The sequence below is a fragment of the Lissotriton helveticus genome, chromosome 4_1 (genome assembly GCF_964261635.1).
Source record: "Lissotriton helveticus chromosome 4_1, aLisHel1.1, whole genome shotgun sequence".
In the NCBI taxonomy this organism is placed as follows: Eukaryota; Metazoa; Chordata; class Amphibia; order Caudata; family Salamandridae; genus Lissotriton; species Lissotriton helveticus.
The window spans coordinates 109,075,925-109,094,564 of NC_136063.1; the positions used below are offsets into that span (position 1 = coordinate 109,075,925).

An 18,640-nucleotide genomic window follows, 5' to 3' on the forward strand; every position below is an offset into this window, starting at 1 on the left:
GGAGTTGTAGTTCCTGAAAAGTTTTCTTATTGGTCCACTTTGAATTTGCTGTTTGTAATAAAGAGAAGAAAGGACTGCATAATCCTCGCCTCCGTCCTGACATAGAATCTTACTTCTCTGACCGTTTGTGTACAGAGTGATTCTTCGCTGGTGCTGTCTTTTCAACACTGATGACGTAGTGGAATCTCCGGGAATCAGCGCGTTCCTTCTGGTGGCTTGTTGTCACGTCATCATTGCTTCCCCTGTTGCCTAGCTACTATCGTCTGGCTAAAGAAACACTTCCAAGCTCATCATCGGGCAAGGACGTGAAACGCAAAACGGCATGTCTGGAAGCCATTTTGCAACTCTGCTTACTTGGTATTGTGGTTCCCATAGCAACGTATTACGAAAGCTGCCACGAAGCTACGAAGCCATCAGTAAGGAGTGTCATCGGTAAACTTCCTCCACTCCTGGAATAAACAAACGGTGAGTGGAGCACAAGCATTTTCAAGCGGGGAAGTGGAGCGCGAGCAGTTTCAAGCGCGAGCAGTGTCAATTTGACGCGCATGAAGGACAAATGCGCGCTAGTGTGTAGCATTAATTTGCACGATATTAACCAGCTGACAGGTTTACACACACAGCTATTTTCTACATATCTGTTTTTAATCCACTTAACGCTGATACACACAGCCCTTGTGTGTCAGTCGGCAATTTTAAGGTCATTTACATAATTTCACTGACACACACAGCATTTTGAAGGCGTCAACATGTCATTATACTTCTATTTTCAACCTCGCTGACACGCTCAGCCTTTGCGTGCCAATTTAATTTTACATTCAACTTGGCTGGCACGCACAGCATTGTTATATGCATATTTTCAACGCTTTCGCTGATACACACAGCTTTCACACATGTGTGTCATATTATACTGTTTATACTAAAACACACAATTTCCAGCTTTTCAAACTAATACAACACTGCCATCTTGTGGTCTAATTCATCATTGCACTTATATTCATATTCATCAAGCAACTCTTTCAAACATTGATGACTGAAATGTTCCGTCAAAATCCCCATGTTGTGATTGTTCCATTTTATTTGTCTGTGCTGCCTTTAGACGGTACTGCTGTCGCAGCTCCTGGTTTCGGTTTTTATGGGGGCGGGGGGGGAGTGGGTGGGTAGGGAGGGAGGGGAGGCATGGGGGGAGCAAGGGAGTGGGAGGGAGGGACAGGGGGGAGTTGGGGGGTTGAAGGTAAATGTATTAATCGTTGTTTCCCTTTTGTTTATTTGTTGCTCCTTATTTTTTGCAGACAATACCTCTTCTGTAGCACCACACGAGTCATATACTGTGTGCAGGCTCCTATTCAGACATCACACGTGTCCTTGTAGGAAGGAATGTCCACAAATAATTAGTCCCATAATTAGCTGAGGTCACTATGCAGTGGGTGGCACTCAAATGCATCGTCCTCCCGATTATAGTTACCATTATGACACCCACCCTCCCAGCGATCAACACCCTCTAGATGGCTCAAACTAAATCCCTGTGAATGTCAAGGGCCTCAACCATCCAGTGAAACGAAGAAAGGTCTTTGGCTACTTAGTAAAATCAAAAGGGGACGTCATCCTACTCCAATAGACTAAGCTATCAGAGGAAGATATGGGTTATATAAATCTCAACTAGGTTTCACACACTTTATGCTCCTCTGCCGTCCACAAGGAAAGAGAAGTGATCACCCTAATCTCAAAGAAATCAAACATCTCCATTACCTCACACACTCATGACGCAGTTATGACCGGCTTCATTAAGTAACTAGGTATTGAATTTGGCAGCACCTTTCTCGAGACCCTTGAACGCAACGAGTCCATCACGTTAGAAAAAATTAAATCACAACTAGACGGCTGGTCCCCCCGCTTTATAACCTGGTGGGGAAGGGTCGAGACCATCAAAATGATGATCTCTCCCTAGTGAATAATCCCATTACAATGCTCCCTCTCACCTTGTCCCAGGACTTTCACCACAAATTAGACGCGTTACTTTCCAAGTTCCTATGGAAAGGGAATAAAGGCAAGGATTACTAAAAGGAAGCTCTGCCTTGATAAATCTTTAGGAGGGGTCAACTTAGCGAACTTCAAATTGTACCAGACGGCCTTCCTTGCCAAGCAAGGTTCCTACTGGCTTTCATCCCCTACTGGCCACACCTCTGTGTGGCTTGCCGTAGAGAAAGCTCTTTTTAGAAACCTCACTCCAGCGGCCGTCCTAACTGCTAACCTTAGTACGGCCACTTGGTCAAAATCCATCTTCCAGAATACGAAAATCGCCTTGGTGAAAATTGATAAACTCCTAGAAAGCAGTATAAGACATTCTATCTGGGAATCGCTATGGTATAATCGCGCACTACTCTACAAAGGGAAGCCGCTACATAATGAACTATGGATTAAAAAGGGCGTATCTTCTTCCCGCACCAACTGCTTGGAGACTCTTATACCCTCTCTTTCAAGGAACTCCAATCCAAATATGACTTAGACTCGATGGAGTTATACAACTTTTTGAGTATTAAAGCAGGGATCTCTAAAGCAAAATTATCCACAAAACCTCCCTCTCTTTCGAAATATCTAGTTAATCTCAATAGGCTTGGCCACCAGGTCTCCTGGCTTTACAAGCTACTGCACCCGCAACACTCTAATCTCAATAAACATCTCACACCTTTCTGGGAATCTCACTCCTCTTTACCAATTTCAGATTTGGATTGGTCCAAAACCTGGGAATCAACTACGAGACACAAAATAAGCCCTACACTCTCCCAGACGAAATTTTGGCTTCTCCATAAAGCTTTCTGGACACCGGCGCGTCTCTTCTCACACAGCATTAGGGAAAATGCAACTTGCTGTAATTGTAACGACAAGGTTGGAGATTTGGAACACCTCTTACTCCAATGTGTATGCATTGTACCCTTTAGGGACCAAATCTTCAAATTTCTCTCTAATGTCTTCCCTTTCTCTCCCACCAGGGAGCTATCCACTCTCTCACAGATAATGATAGGGCCCTACTAGACTTACTCCTCACTGCTGCTGTGAAGACTGTTCTTAATAACTGGAAGGACACTCGCAAAGCCTCTTTTAAATGTTATTTAGATTGGGTCACCAACCTAAGAGGGGCTGATAACATTTCACTTCAAAACACTCCATGGCGCCCTCTTCACAGACAAATGTGGGTCACTCTTGATAACTACTTCAGCGCACACAAACCTCCTTGAACTTTCCACCTACTCCTCTGTCTCCAGCTAAACACGACCCTACACATTCTCTGCCGACTCCAGCTCATCATGCCTCTACATGCTCTCTACGAGCTAAACCAATAAGTCCATTATCTTCAATGAATGTGAACGCCTATAGGTCACTGTACTTGTGTTGATACTACCTATGCAACGTATACAATTGATGGCATGCATCTTTTTTCTTTCTGTTTGTCCTATGTTTCCATATTGATCTCCTAATGTCTATTATCGCCCATGCATTTATTTCTTTTTATTTCTACAGTCAGTCGCCATCTTATTGTACCCATCATTGGTTCCTATGTTTTTCTTAATGTATGTACATGTCTTTTGTGTTCTTTTTGGAAACAACCAATAAAAACGTTTGAAATAAAAACAAAAATCCCCATGTTGCTGTTTTTCAAGACGACATTCTTATTTTTACCCAAACTGAAGCTGAACACGATTCTGTTCTTGATCAAGTATTCAATGTTCTATCAAACAGAGGGGTCACTTTACAAAAAAACAAGTGCATCTTCAAGGTCAAGGAAATTGAGTATCTAGGCGATGTCATCTCCAAACAAGGTATCAAACCCGGACCAGGTCTTATAAAGAGCATAGTTGATGCACCTCCTCCTCAAAACAAAGAACAACTCATGTCCTTCCTTGGACTCTGTGAATTTTATTCGAAATTTATGAGGGACTTTGCCAAAAACACAATGTTTTAGGGCACTACTAAAGAAAGGATCAACCTATGTATGGTCTGAAGAGTGCCAAAAAGGATTCCAATCCCTCAAGAATCACATAGTGCAAGCTCCTGCTTTGCAAGCATTTGTTGAAGGAAAGCAAACCATTATCACTGTGGATGCCTCCGAGTATGGTTTGGGAGCTGTTCTCTCACAACACGCTAATGGAAAAGAAGATACTGTTGGATTCGCATTTAGGACTCTTTGTCCTGTTGAACAGATATATTCCGTAATTGAAAAAGAACTTCTGGCCTGCGTATGGAGCATTGAAAAATTCAAACAATATGTGTGGGGCAGATCTTTCATTCTCAAAACCGACCATCATCCCTTCGTCGACATCCTCTCAGGTAAAAACATCAAGCGCTCTACAGCTCGTCTAGCACGTTTATCTACAAAACTCTTGGAATACACCTTTTCTGTAGAAAATGCTTTGTTGCAGTTATTAATCAAGACAACTTATCTTTTGCACAAGATGACTGGATTACGCAAATTGATAAGGATTCTATTCTCAAGGAGGTTGCATCTTTCATTAAGAAAGGCTGGCCAAGGGAGAGAAGTCTTTCACATGATCTTCAGATGATCTGGAAAGTTAATGAGGAACTTTCATTGGAAGATGCAAAAGTAGTCAGAGGCGATAAACTCATTACTCCTTCTTGTTATCGAGAGAAGATTATTCTTGCTGCACATGCAGGTCATCTTGGAGCAACTATTACAAAGAGGAAAGTCAGGAATTACTTTTGGTGGCCCAGAATGGATATGCAAATTGATGACTTGGTGAGGCAATGTTCACACTGTAACGCCAGCGACAAAGTCTTAGTACTTGTAGGTACAGTTGAATCTCCCATACCTCCTCCTGGCAGAGCTTGGCAAACACTTGGTATGGATTTTCTCGGACCTTTTCATGTCCTTCCTTCTAGCTCCAATTATTTTTTAGTCCTCATTGACCATTTGTCCAGGTGGATGGAGGTTAAACCCATTTCTACACCCAATTCAAAAAGTGTCATTAGCCGTTTGGATGCCATTTTTCGTAGAGAGGGTGATCATGAGGAAATCCTCACCGACAACGGTGTTTAATTAGTTTCACATGAAATTACCTAATTTTTACATTCTTGCAGTATCAAACATACTAGGACTCCTCTCTGTCATCCACAAAGTAATGGGAAAACTGAGAGGTTTAACAGGGTAGTGGTGGAAAGTGTGCAAGCAGCTTTCAGACCTAAGTCCTGTGTTTTACAAGCTGTGAAGGATCTTGTATGGTCATATCGCACTTCATCTCAAGTAGCTACCAATTTTTCTCCATTTGAACTTATGAGGGGCAGAAAAGCGTCTTCTCAAGTGTATCCCTTTTGGATGGTTAAATCATTTCATCTTGGATGCGACATGAGGTGTATGTGGGAATCTGCATGCAAACCTTAAAATGAAATTTGTTCCAAACCCTACTAATTCTCCACCACGAAAGGAACTCACAGACTCTGTGTTGGAGACTGGGTCAGGGTCAAGAACCCAGTCTCAGTAAGAAAATGTTTTTCTAAATTTCTTGATTTGCAGCAAATTGTAGAAATGTGAAAAAATGCTGTTATGTTGTCTAATGGAAACTGGTGGAGCACCTCTCGTGTCACCAAGGATCCTTCCATTTCTTCTGAAACTGTCAAAGTCAACTAAAAAGTTTCAAGGAAGATGGTGTTAGGAAAAGTACCAAAGTCTGTATTAGACCACGAAAATTAGAAGATTATGTCTACGTTTTATTGCTTGTTCTTCTAAGTTTTATTGCTTGTTTTCCTTTTAGCTTTTTTCTGTCTTTTACCTGCTCCCTCTTTTTCTTTCTTTATCTTTTTCCCTTTACCTGTTTTCTCTTTATATTATCTTATCAAAAAGGGGGAGGTGTGGTGATGTGATCATGTCAGAGACCTGTGAACATTCTGTGATGTCATATGGAATATTGTGTTCAACATTCTCTGGAGGCTCAGAGTGGCAGTTGCTATCTGTGCCTTGGCTGCACTAGGAAAAACCAAAGGTGGTGATGGCCGGAGCGTTGACAATACAAACACTCACCCCCAGTCAACTGACCTGGGTTTAATCCATCACCGTTCTTTAGCTCACTCCGCCACCCCAGTTCAGACATGGCCATATGCAAATCAGTCTGACCCTGTGCCTCATGGGAACAGTCCAGCCCGAACTGCCAAGCCATGTCTTCCCTGGACCGGAATCAAGTTTCCCAGGACCGGTTTCTGGCATTACAGCCGTCTTCAGCCGGGCTTGCTTGACTCCAGTGGCAAAGTGAGCAAGGGACTCACGTCTGAGCATACCCTGCCAACTTAGGGAGAACAAAGAAAAACCAAAGGTGGTGATGGACGGAGCGTTGACAATACAAACACTCAACCCCAGTCAACTGACCTGGGTTTAATCCATCACCGTTCTTTAGCTCACTCCGCCACCCCAGTTCAGACATGGCCATATGCAAATCAGTCTGACCCTGTGCCTCATGGAAACAGTCCAGCCCGAACTGCCAAGCCATGTCTTCCCTGGACCGGAATCAAGCTTCCCAGGACCGGTTTCTGGCATTACAGCCGTCTTCAGCCGGGCTTGCTTGACTCCAGTGGCAAAGTGAGCAAGGGACTCATGTCTGAGCATACCCTGCCAACTTAGGGCGAACAAAGAAAAACCAAAGGTGGTGATGGACGGAGCGTTGACAATACAAACACTCAACCCCAGTCAACTGATCAGGGTTTAATCCATCACCGTTTTTTAGCTCACTCCGCCACCCCAGTTCAGACATGGCCATATGCAAATCAGTCTGACCCTGTGCCTCATGGGAACAGTCCAGCCCGAAATGCCAAGCCATGTCTTCCCTGGACCGGAATCAAGCTTCCCAGGACCGGTTTCTGCCATTACAGCCGTCTTCAGCCGGGCTTGCTTGACTCCAGTGGCAAGGGACATCTGTCTTTACTCCGCAATAAATCTTCAGTTGAAATCCATACAGCATTGTTCAGCATCATTTCAGAATTGCATTATAACTCGGATCTGCTGCCTAAACCTACAACAAGGAGAAGGACTGCCCTGGAGGAACCCTGGCCTGCACCAATAGGACTGCATGCTGAATAACTGCACCTGCTGCGCCCTAAGGATCTACTGCCCCAAGGGCTTTGTCTTACTTCAAAAAGAGAAGGAGTGGACTCTTTGAAAGCAACAGGTTAAATGGACTTCACCTGCATCATCTCCAGCAAGAAGAACCCATCTGCCCACCTTCGGCTAGACTTTCAAGCATTTGACCAGGTGCATTGTGGGAACCGTAGTCCCAACTTTTGAGGAGCATCTCAGATACTCTGGAACTGGTTTTGTGTTTTGGACACTTTGAGCCCTTAAGAGAAACTTCAGGAAGACATTCCAGAAGTTTGGAGAAGTTTGGAGCAACTTTTGGAAAAAGCTCCATAAGGTGACTGATGTCGAGAGTCAAGCTGACTAAGTTAAAACGCGACCCGACCTGTATTTGAAATTAGTCCTGCTAAACGTTTCAGAGCTAAAGACTTCCAGGAGTTGATTGTGGGCTCCTGCTGAACCAAGCTGTTGAAGATCCTGCGAATCCGGCCTGCTGGAGATGTCTGCTCGAAGACAAGAGAAAATCCTCCAGAAAAGTTTCTCAGTGCGAAGGTAAAAGATTGACAGAGGCCTCCCGCTTAGTGTATCTGTAGGACTTGGCCCTTTTTGGCTAAAGTCCTTAAACTTTTTACTTTATCCCAGACCTTTTTTCTGACGTGGTGTTGCCAACTTAGATACTTTGGACACTTTGCCACTGCTGATCAGTGTCAAAGTGCAAGTGCTCACTGTAAAAAGTACAATGGTAATTGGTTGTCCATGATTGGTATGTTTGCCTTACTAGTAAAGTCCTTAGTAAAGTGTACGAAGTGTGCCAGGGCTGGTAATGCGAATGCTACTAGTGGGCCTGCGGCACTATTTGTGTCACCCACAGAAGTAGCCTTAAATAGGGAACTCAGGCCTTTCATTTCAGGGCCTGCACGCAGTTTGTTAAACTGCCATGTTGTTCTGTCAAGTGCACTCACTTGCCAGACCTTACCCTTCCCTTTGTATGCACATCAGACACCCCTATGGTAGGTCTGGGGTACCCCCTGGACAGGGTATAGTGCATGTGAAAGGTAGGACATGTACTAAGGCTCTTTTCTTGTTTGACATTAATTTGGTGGGGAGTTAGTTCACACAGGTCCTTAAAACTTCTCCAGCCCCCAAGTGTAATGATAATGCAGCAAACCGCCCCACTTAAGTACACTAGGGCCTGACAGCTCAGGGCAAAGGATCTCAATACTGATATAAGTGAGTGAGTGCTGGTATTTGTAAAGCGCACTAATGCCGAGGCGTCTTGGCGCTGTGTAGGGTAACATGCTGAAGAACTTGCCACCATCCTCTTTAGTAAAGAGCCATGTTTTAATTTCCTTCCTGAACCACAAATGATTGGGGATTTGCCTTAGCTGTTGAGGTAATGCATCCCAAAGCTTCGAGGCCAGATGTGAGAAGCTCTTCCCTCCCCAACGTTGTCTGTTAATCTTAGACACCACAACCAGCCCGCGAGAGGCAGACCTCAGCGGACGGGTTGGCGTGTACCTTGAAAACAGATGTTGGAGATCGGAGGCCCCCCTCCCGCCAATGCTTTGTGCACTAAACACAGCGCTTTGAAGTCAATCCTACTCTGGACTGGAAGCCAGTATAGCTGCCTGATGGCCTGTGAAGTAGAAAGGTGTTTGGGCAGACCGAGTAGCAATCTGGCAGAGGCATTCTGGATAGACTGGAGTTTGGCCAGTTGTGCACACCCTGCTCCCAGATAGAGGGCATTGCCATAATCTATTCTTGAAAAGATAGTGGCAATTAAAACCGATTTCCTAAGATGGTAAGGGATAAACGGCAAGATCTTTCTCATCCCTTTAAGCACAAAGAAACATGCAGACACTACCTGGTTCACCTGGGACTTCCAAGCCAAATCTTTGTCAAAAATGAACCCAAGGTTCCTTGCTTTCAGCACTGGTACCGGACAGGCTCCGGCCGTCTTAGGCCACCAGTTGTGGTTCCAGATGGAGGCTTTCTGTCCAAATTCTAGGACTTCTGTCTTCTCTGTATTCAGTTTTAAAAAATTAGAGTTCATCCACTGCATGACTGCCAACATACAGCCGGCGAAATCAGCGGGCTTGACGTCTACAGAGTGGGACATGGAGATAATCAGCTGAGTGTCATCAGCGTATGACACCAGCTTAAAGCCCAGGTTCTTTATTATCTTGGCTAAAGGGGAGACATATATATTAAACAAGGTAGGAGATAATGCAGAGCCCTGAGGAACTCCTCCCGGTAGAGTAAAGATGTCTGACTGATGGCCATTCCAGGAAACAACTTGCTCCCTGTCCGACAGAAAAGAGGAGAGGAGATCCAACGCTAGTCCTTTGACACCGATATCCTGCAGCCGTTGGATAAGTACCTCATGGTTTACGGTGTCAAAGGCCGCCGCTAGATCCAATAGAATCAACGTGACTCTACCTCCCTCATCCATTCCCATCCGGATTTCTTCCGCTGCCCTCAGCAGGGCAGTTTCCGTGGAATGATTTGCTCTGAAGCCATGTTGGGTGCTATCAAGAATATGCCATGTCTCTAGAAATGCGGATAATTCAGTGTTCATGGCTTTTTCCACTAGCTTGGCTGGCAGAGGCAAGCAGGAGATGGGACGGTAGCTCTTCTCCTCTGAGGGGTCTAGCTTGGGCTTCTTCAACAAAGGCCGAATACAGGCCTTTTTCCAGGATAGTAGAAAAACTCCCGAGCTCAGGACCTGATTCAAAACCGGCAGTAGTAGAGCACTTAATTCTGCCGGTGCCAAGTGGAGCACAAAAGGTGGACAGGGATTCATTGGAGAGCCTGACTTGGTGTTCATCAGTGAATCGGCCAGCATGTTGGCATCCAACGGGGAAAACGATGAGAGAGCACCTTGTGCTTTACATACACCGTCGCCCCTGCTTTGCTCTGGCAGTGTCTTATCTGCTGATGTGGATGGATCATTATAAACAACTAGCACCTTATTCTGAAATTAGGTCGCCATTTTGACAATGAATGCCTTGTCAGGTTGAAAACTCTCACTTCGGGGGCAACTCAATAAAGTATTGACTGTGAAGAATAGCTCTCTGACTGTGGAGAAGTGTGGCTCACTGGTTAGAAGCGGCAGACCCTGAAGCAGAGGTCAGCCCGGGACCGGGGTTCAATTCCCGACGCGGCAGGGTCTTGGGTCAATGTCCGCGGACTCGATAATTCTCGCTTAGGTGCCTATGCTAACCATGGGTCCCACTCTGCAACTCTGGGCAATAGCTTGCTTAATCTCCACAACGGCCCCAGCAACGCCGGGGATGCCTGGCTTCACCTTGGGGGTGCCCTCTCACAGGGAAAGCCAGGACGGGTTCCCCAGCGGTGTACAGCACCAGGACGCCACGTAACGAGGTAACAGTGCGCTTTACAAGTATACATACATTACATTACATTACTTGAATGGACGACGTCCTGTATCTTCCTGGAATAGTAGGAGGATTTTGCCTGTATAATTAGGCTCTTATAATCGTCTAGTGCAGCGCAATAATTTTTTCTATGAGCTGGATCATAATTCAATCTACAAGTCCGCTCTTTCTGCCTGCAGATAATTTTAGGGATTTTAACTTTGGTGAGTACCAAGGCGCAGACACCCGTTCTTGCCGCACTTTAAGTGATTTCTCCGGTGCTACCAGGTTGGCGGTTTTAAGAAGGCTGGCATGAAGAGCCAGAGCTGCCTCATTAACATCTGGGCAAGCTCCTACTCTTTCCCCGAGGGCACCTAGTAAGTCAGACCTTGTGACTGACTTCCAGGCTCGGTATTTCCTGGTGGGAGGAACAGTGATCCTGTTGCTGCACTCAATATAGGGCCCTAGCCCTGAACTACAGGCTGCGGCTGATTCACTTTAAATTCCTACTGAGGCTATATCATACATCTGCGCGCCTAATAGGATGGGATTGGTAGAGAACCTGCGCTGCTTGTGATGCATGGAACACAGACTTTCTGCATCTGGTGGGGGCATGCTCGAGGTTCACGACATTTGGGCAAGAGTGCTTAGAGATATTGCTAGTATCACAGGTCACGCACCGGCCAACACGGATTTTGTTGCCCTCCTGGCCTATGTCAAGGAGACTTCCCCGGGGGGCCCGCCAGCTAACGGGATGCTACTTTTGCTGACCAAGCATAAGGTGGCAATTCACTGGGGCAGGCAACTTGATCCTACAAGCAAAGTTTGACTGCCAGATGCAGCTCTGTGCCAAGAGCTGCTGGATGTATACTGGGAGCTGATGCCCACCCATGCCCATCCTAGGGACAGTTGGACTCCCCTAACGTGCTATCTTAGACCACTTAGCAACCTGGATTTCCTCGTGCTTGGAGACTGGCTGCTGGCAGCGCCCTGGCATGCATCCCACCACATATTGCTGACTTGCACATATGCCAACTGTCCCTGACACATGTCTTAACAATCTGTCCTGAACTGATGTGTTTAATTCAGCCCTAAACATTATTTAGCTTGAGTGAATCCTCCGAGTGTCAAGTTACCAGTTAATTGTCTGGTTACTCCCCTCCTCTTCCCTCTCCCGCTTCTCCCCCTTCCCCCCTTTCCAGACCCCGACCAATCTTACATTATGGAATGATACTGTTATGTGGTGGACTGTATACAATGCTTTCTGAAATGCAATCTGTACCATTGTAATGTCTGTTGATAAATAGATAAAATATACTCAAAAAAAGAAGTAAACCTTCTAAAAATCCAAGAATAAATGCTACCAAACTTTGAACAGTCTTTCTAGTGTAAATAAGGTTCAGCTTGGGTTCTTTGGTTAGCAAAATATTTTCGACAGCTCATCTTCAACAGTGCTGATGAGAAACCCTCCATGATACCTTGTGAAATGAAGTTGAACTACAGAGCAAGAACATATGAAATGACTTATAATACAGAAGTAAGGTGGGTTTTCATCTTTTCCAGGCAAGGTACAGACATGATTCTAAATGAGCAGGTTTGACATTTAGCGTACGAAGGCGACGGAGCAGGCAGTCGGTGGAACAGAGGAGTTCATGGATATGTCTTACTTGGTGAACAGCTACAAAGGAGAATGAGGCAGTTGTGTTGTGCTGGAGTTGTCAGTGGTCATAACATTGTGTTGAAAAATGTTTTGGTTGTAATAAAATGAAGTACAGTTTTTCCAAATAATGTTTTTCTTTGGGCATTTTTGCATGATCGGCAAATCTTGGATTTTGCAATAACATTCACAATGACATTAATGTGCTTAAATTGCATTAAAATCAACCCAAATCATACCTTTTTGTTTCTCAGATACTTTTTTTTTGCTTTCAACAGCTGGCACCATCTCCTATGAGCCTGTACATTCTGATCACAAGCACACAAGTATGCTTTGAAATACAAAGGCCTTGGTTTTGATGTGTTTCACCTGATGAATGCACATGACCCCACAATGACTGTGGAAGGTGTAGAAACAGGTTGGCTGTTGAAATAGAGGGAAGACTGTCGATGGACACAGGGACAGATCTGTACCCCAACATCCCATTCTCAAAAAAGCCACAACATAATGGGAAAGTCCTAAACCGATTGGGGTTTCAGATAACAATACTGCATCGTCGGCATACAATAACAGGGCATCGACCAACAGTTGCGGCATCTGTACCTAGGGCCTGGAGCTTCTCATCTACACCATTTATATAAAGAGAGAAGAGGAAGTGGGCCAACATGCAATACTGTCTACCTCCCCATGTTATTTGAATGGGCTTTGTCAGTTCTGCAGGGGGGCCAACAAATGCACCATAGCGGATAATCGGTCGTAAATATGGGCCAATAGGGAGGTTTTATCTTTGGTGTGCAAGTTTCATACATTGCCATAATCTGTTATGATTTACTAAATCAAAAGCACTGCTCAGGGCCATATAACAGGTGTATACATCCCTCCTTTTCCCTCATGTACTTCCCCACCAAAGGTTCAGATTTAGCCATTCCTCCACCGTGCCCAACCCTTTCCTAAAACCATATTGAGACTTATTCAGGACTGAGCATTCTTCTTTCCACTGCTCCAGTCCCTTTAAAATAACTCTGCCTAACAATTTTGCTGATGAATCTTGAAGAAATATGGGCCGATAGCATTTCGGATCACTTTTACACCCCTTCTTGAAAATTGGTAAAATAACTCATTCAGCCCAGCAAGCAAGTACATGCCCAGCTCCTGCTGCATTTAAATCCGTGGTGAGTCCAGAGAAATGGTAAATATTTATATGGGTCCAGAGGGACACCACCTACAGCTCCAGTAACTTCCTCAACGCTAAGGGAAATAGGAAACAACTGCAAGACCGACTTAAGATTTGATTAAAAAAGACACTTCTTCATAGGATTGAAAACGGATGTCAAGTGGTCCACCCACTCCTTAGCTGGAACTGAACATCTATCTTTGGTGCTGTATTATCCTTGGGAATGTCTGACAAAATATCGATATCACAAATATCGATATACAAAAATATCGGAACAAAATTATCGAAGTCAAAAATATAGGAATCCTATCCTTAACAAGGTAAGTGCAAATATATCGAAAAAAATATATAGAATGACAAAAATATCATTTTTTGTAAAATATCGTTTTTTTTAAATTAAATAAAAATCTAATATTAACAAAATAATACTTATAAATGTAATAAACATATTTAAAAATGTACTATAATATTGAAAATTAATTCATAATGTAATACAAATTAATATTAATAAATATATAATACATAATACATTTTTTATTAATATTAACTCTAAATTAAATATTTTCATAACTTATAAAAAATAAAAATATAATAAATTACTAATACATTTATATACATAAAACAATCACATAAATAACAATTAATAACAACATAATACTAATAAAAAAGCTAAATACATTTTAGATAGTGTATGAGTAAAAACTTACTATTCCCACTCCAGAGAGTGCAACAGTAGGGAAAGTGTTGGATAGCGTAGGGGTAACAATTACTATTCCAACTCCAGAGAGTGCAACAGTAGGGAAAGTGTTGGATAGTGTAGGGGTAACAATTACTATTCCAACTCCAGAGAGTGCAACAGTAGGGAAAGTGTTGGATAGCGTAGGGGTAACAATTACTATTCCCACTCTAGAGAGTGCAACAGTAGGGAAAGTGTTGGATAGCGTAGGGGTAACAATTACTATTCCCACTCCAGAGAGTGCAACAGTAGGGAAAGCGTTGGATAGCGTAGGGGTAAAAATTACTATTCCCACTCCAGAGGGTGCAACAGTAGGGAAAGTGTTGGATAGCGTAGGGGTAACAATTACTATTCCAACTCCAGAGAGTGCAACAGTAGGGAAAGTGTTGGATAGCGTAGGGGTAACAATTACTATTCCCACTCCAGAGGGTGCAACAGTAGGGAAAGCGTTGGATAGCGTAGGGGTAAAAATTACTATTCCCACTCCAGAGAGTGCAACAGTAGGGAAAGCGTTGGATAGCGTAGGGGTAAAAATTACTATTCCCACTCCAGAGGGTGCAACAGTAGGGAAAGCGTTGGATAGCGTAGGGGTTTAAATTACTATTCCCACTCCAGAGAGTGCAACAGTAGGGAAAACGTTGGATAGCGTAGGGGTAACAATTACTATTCCCACTCCAGAGGGTGCAACAGTAGGGAAAGCGTTGGATAGCATAGGTGTAAAAATTACTATTCCCACTCCAGAGGGTGCAACAGTAGGGAAAGCGTTGGATAGCTTAGGGGTTTAAATTACTATTCCCACTCCAGAGAGTGCAACAGTAGGGAAAACGTTGGATAGCGTAGGGTTAAAAATTACTATTCCTTCTCCAGAGGGTGCAACAGTAGGGAAAGCGTTGGATAGCGTAGGGGTCAAAATTACTATTCCCACTCCAGACGATGCAACAGTAGGGAAAGCGTAGGATAGCGTAGGGGTAAAAATTACTATTCCCACTCCAGAGGGTGCAACAGTAGGGAAAGCGTTGGATTGCGTAGGGTTTAAATTACTTCCCACACTACTCCCCCTGTAACACACAACACACTACACATTATAAAAAAACACAATTAATAAAAGTTTCAATTAATCAATTAATAGCAATAAATATTATTAAATTAATGTAATTATAAATGAACTATTTAACACTTATTAAGTACCAATTAATTAACAATAAATACCAATAAATAAATACAATCTCTTTAATTAATTACATGTAATTATATAACACCCTACTCCCCTATAAACACACAACCCACTACACATAAATAAATGAAATCATTTAATCACTTAATAATTATTAATTACCAATTAATTATTAATTAACAATATCAAAAATTAATAAATTAAAAATATTAACACATTAACTCTAATTAATTCAATTTACTACTTAATATTATTTAATTACAAATTAATTATTAATTAACAATTACACTAAATTAAATATATTAGCACAATAAATCTAATTAATGTAATTAACTAATTAACATTAATTAATTACAATAAATTATTAATTAACAATAACAATAAATTATATATCTTAGCACATTAAATCTAATTAATTTAATTAACTAATTAATATTAATTAATTACCAATTAATTATTAATTAACAATACCACTAAATTAAATATATTACCACATTAAATCTAATTAATGTAATTAACTAATTAGACTAATATAATTAAGTAATTACAAATTAATTATTAATTAAAAAATATTTAAAAATATATTAATTATTATTAAATTACTTCCCCCCCTATTCCCCTATAAACCCACAACCCGCTCTAATACTAAAACGCAAAATGTTAACATAATTACTAATTTTCAAACATACATTTCTAAACATATTTAGCAAACATATAAACAACATAATAAAATACATAACACTAAACAACAAAATTTCGATATTACTAACATACATACCTTAATCTCGATATTCTGTCTGTCGATATTATGGCACATCGATACACTATACCATCGATATTAAAACATCGATATTATTGTATATCGATATTTTAATTTCGATATTTTGTCTGACTACCATCCTTGGGGGGCGGCATATTTATAGTTTTGCCAAATAGAGACATATCTCCAGTTTTGTCTGTCTGCATAAAATTGTGCTATGCCTCTTCCTGTAGCTCTCTTTTCTAATAAATAATGCCTTTTTGTATCTTTACCCAGAAATCGGAAGAAGGGTGTTGTCCCTTGGATGCAATAGTACATGTTTTATTGAATCAACACTTTGTTAATTTTATATTGCCCTTGGTTCTCTTAGAAATGAATTCATTGCATGTGAGATTTCTTCATGGGCCTTTATGATGCAACCAAATCTGCTGCCTGGTGTAGGCAGGTCATATTATGGCTATTTTCAGCGATTAGGGAGATAGTAAAACAGGATGGAACAAATCCTGACCATTTAATACTAACCCCATTCTGCCTTCCTGTTGCAGTATTCAATATCCTAGAATGCTCCATTTGCGGTGGCACATTCACTTGCAGTGTTAATACTTCCTCAACTCTATTCATGGCACCACACCCAGTCAGTCAATAAAATAGCATTTGTAAATGCAACATCACTGGTTTCACTTGTGCAAAATGATTGTCTCTTAACAAGGCGATACTAAACCTATGCCTTAATGTACAGTTAAAATCACAAAAGAATATAAAGTGAATAGTGTCTTGCTCAGAAACTTTCACAGGGACGTTGTTTCAAATATCCCACCTAATGCCACCCTTTTGGAACATCTAAAAACCAATGTATTATATCAAGCCTGAACTGGATTATTTGCAATCTTTAAATTTGGTTCACTCCGAGAACATGTCAATAAAATGTATTGTTTCACAGTGGATTTAAGAAGTTTCCTTTCCTTACTTTTACACTGCCACCCAGATAGAAACGCAAAGGTCTCGGATTGGTAAATAATTCTGTGCAGCCCACACTCTTCAGAATATTCTTGATATGCCCAAGTAAAGGAATATGCAGTGCTCCCTCAAGTGATCTACAGTCCTCAATAACAAGTTGATTAGGTTTTAGAGCGGGTCTATACCAAAACCTAAGCCATCGCATAACAGGATCCAGTGCGACAAGATCAGTGATATACCCCAGTCCTACATCCTCATGAACCACGAATGACGTGGAGCTTGCGGGAACCTCAAAAAGCCTACACAAAAAAATAAATCAACCACTTGAAGCTCTCTGACATCTATATACCCCCAGACATCACACCCATAGGTTGCCATAGGGATACATATTTTACAATATAAACGTAAACGTGGTTACTTATATAGCGCACGTATCACCCCTGCAAAGGGGTCTCACGGCGCTTGCTTAGGGAACCCGTCCTGGTATTCCCCTGTGAGATAACCCCAGGCAGGGTATCCGCAAGGTGAAAGCCAGGCATCCCGCCGCGAGGGGCCGTAGTGGAGATTAAGCAAGCTATTGCCCAGAGTCGCAGAGTGTGAACCCGTGAGTCGAGTAGGCACCGAAGCGAGAATTATCGAGTCCGTGGAATTTTTAGCCCAAGACCCGCCGAGGCGGGGAATTGAACCCTGCTCTAGGACCGCTCTCAGCTTCCAGGTCTGCCGCCTCTAACCCCTGAGCCACACTTCTCCACATACTCCACATAATATACCTTAGCTAGGGCTTGCACTCGTTTAGCCCTGAATCGTTTATCAAAATACATAGTAGCACCCACTGCTCTCATTTGTATGTTCCTTTTAAGAGATTTTTGCGGAATCCAAGACCCTCTATCATCATAGAATACCCCAAATAAGGGAACTTTAGTTGGTTTAACCCCTTTGCCAAAGAACTTAATTCCAGCAGCCTTCTGATAACCAATCGTCCTTGTATGATACTCGGTTAATTAGTTGAGAGATTTAATGAGTCTATAAAACCAATGAAAGCATCCAGGAGACATCAGAGGCCCACAGCAGATCGAGTGATCAACACTGCAGTGTCTGTGTATAATAAAGTGGGAATTCATATAGAGGCCGCCCTGGGAATATCCCTGCAAGAAACTGTAAAAGCATTCTTCAGATTATTGATAAATAGGGTAAATAGCAGTGGTGCCAAAATGCACCCTGCCTTACACCCCCTACACTCCCAAGAAACAGACAAGCTATCAACCTCACAGACAAGCTACCATCCCCCAAAAAATAAAGAACAAATTATTCCGGCATTTACAATAGACATTAGTGATTATAAATTTATGCCGTATTATCAAATTATTAAGGGCTTCCCATAGGGGCTGTGTCAAATATGTTCCTGGCTCTCTCCCTGAGTATCAATAAGTTCACATACCTTCTTTTTACGGAAGTGGGCGTCTAGCAAAATTTCCAGACTGAATAAAAAAAAAAACTATCATTAACACAGCCCTGGAGGAATGTTACCAGATCTTTTTCTGATACATCAACTACCCCCACTCATCTGGCATCAAATGTATTGTTATAATAATGATTAGAGTACTAGGATTATCTTCAATGGATAACAATACAAAATAATAGTATGGTGAAGTAAAAATGTCTTGACCACTTTTTATACAAGGAGGTTTAATACTAGGACAAGAGGGTCCCCCCTTTGCCCTCCCCGAACTGGA

The 18,640-nt window shown here is 42.3% G+C and overlaps 1 protein-coding gene across 4 annotated transcripts in view; it reads left to right on the top strand.

Annotated features, from left to right (window-relative positions):
* Positions 1-213: 213 nt before the first annotated feature.
* LOC144828409 (fucolectin-4-like) overlaps positions 214-18,640 on the top strand; it is a 390,135-nt gene continuing 371,708 nt past the window's right edge. For all 4 annotated transcript variants that reach the window (XR_013610443.1, XR_013610442.1, XR_013610444.1 and 1 more), the window contains exon 1: positions 214-465. The gene's annotated coding sequence lies outside the window, so the exon portion shown is untranslated. The remainder of the gene's footprint in view (positions 466-18,640) is intronic.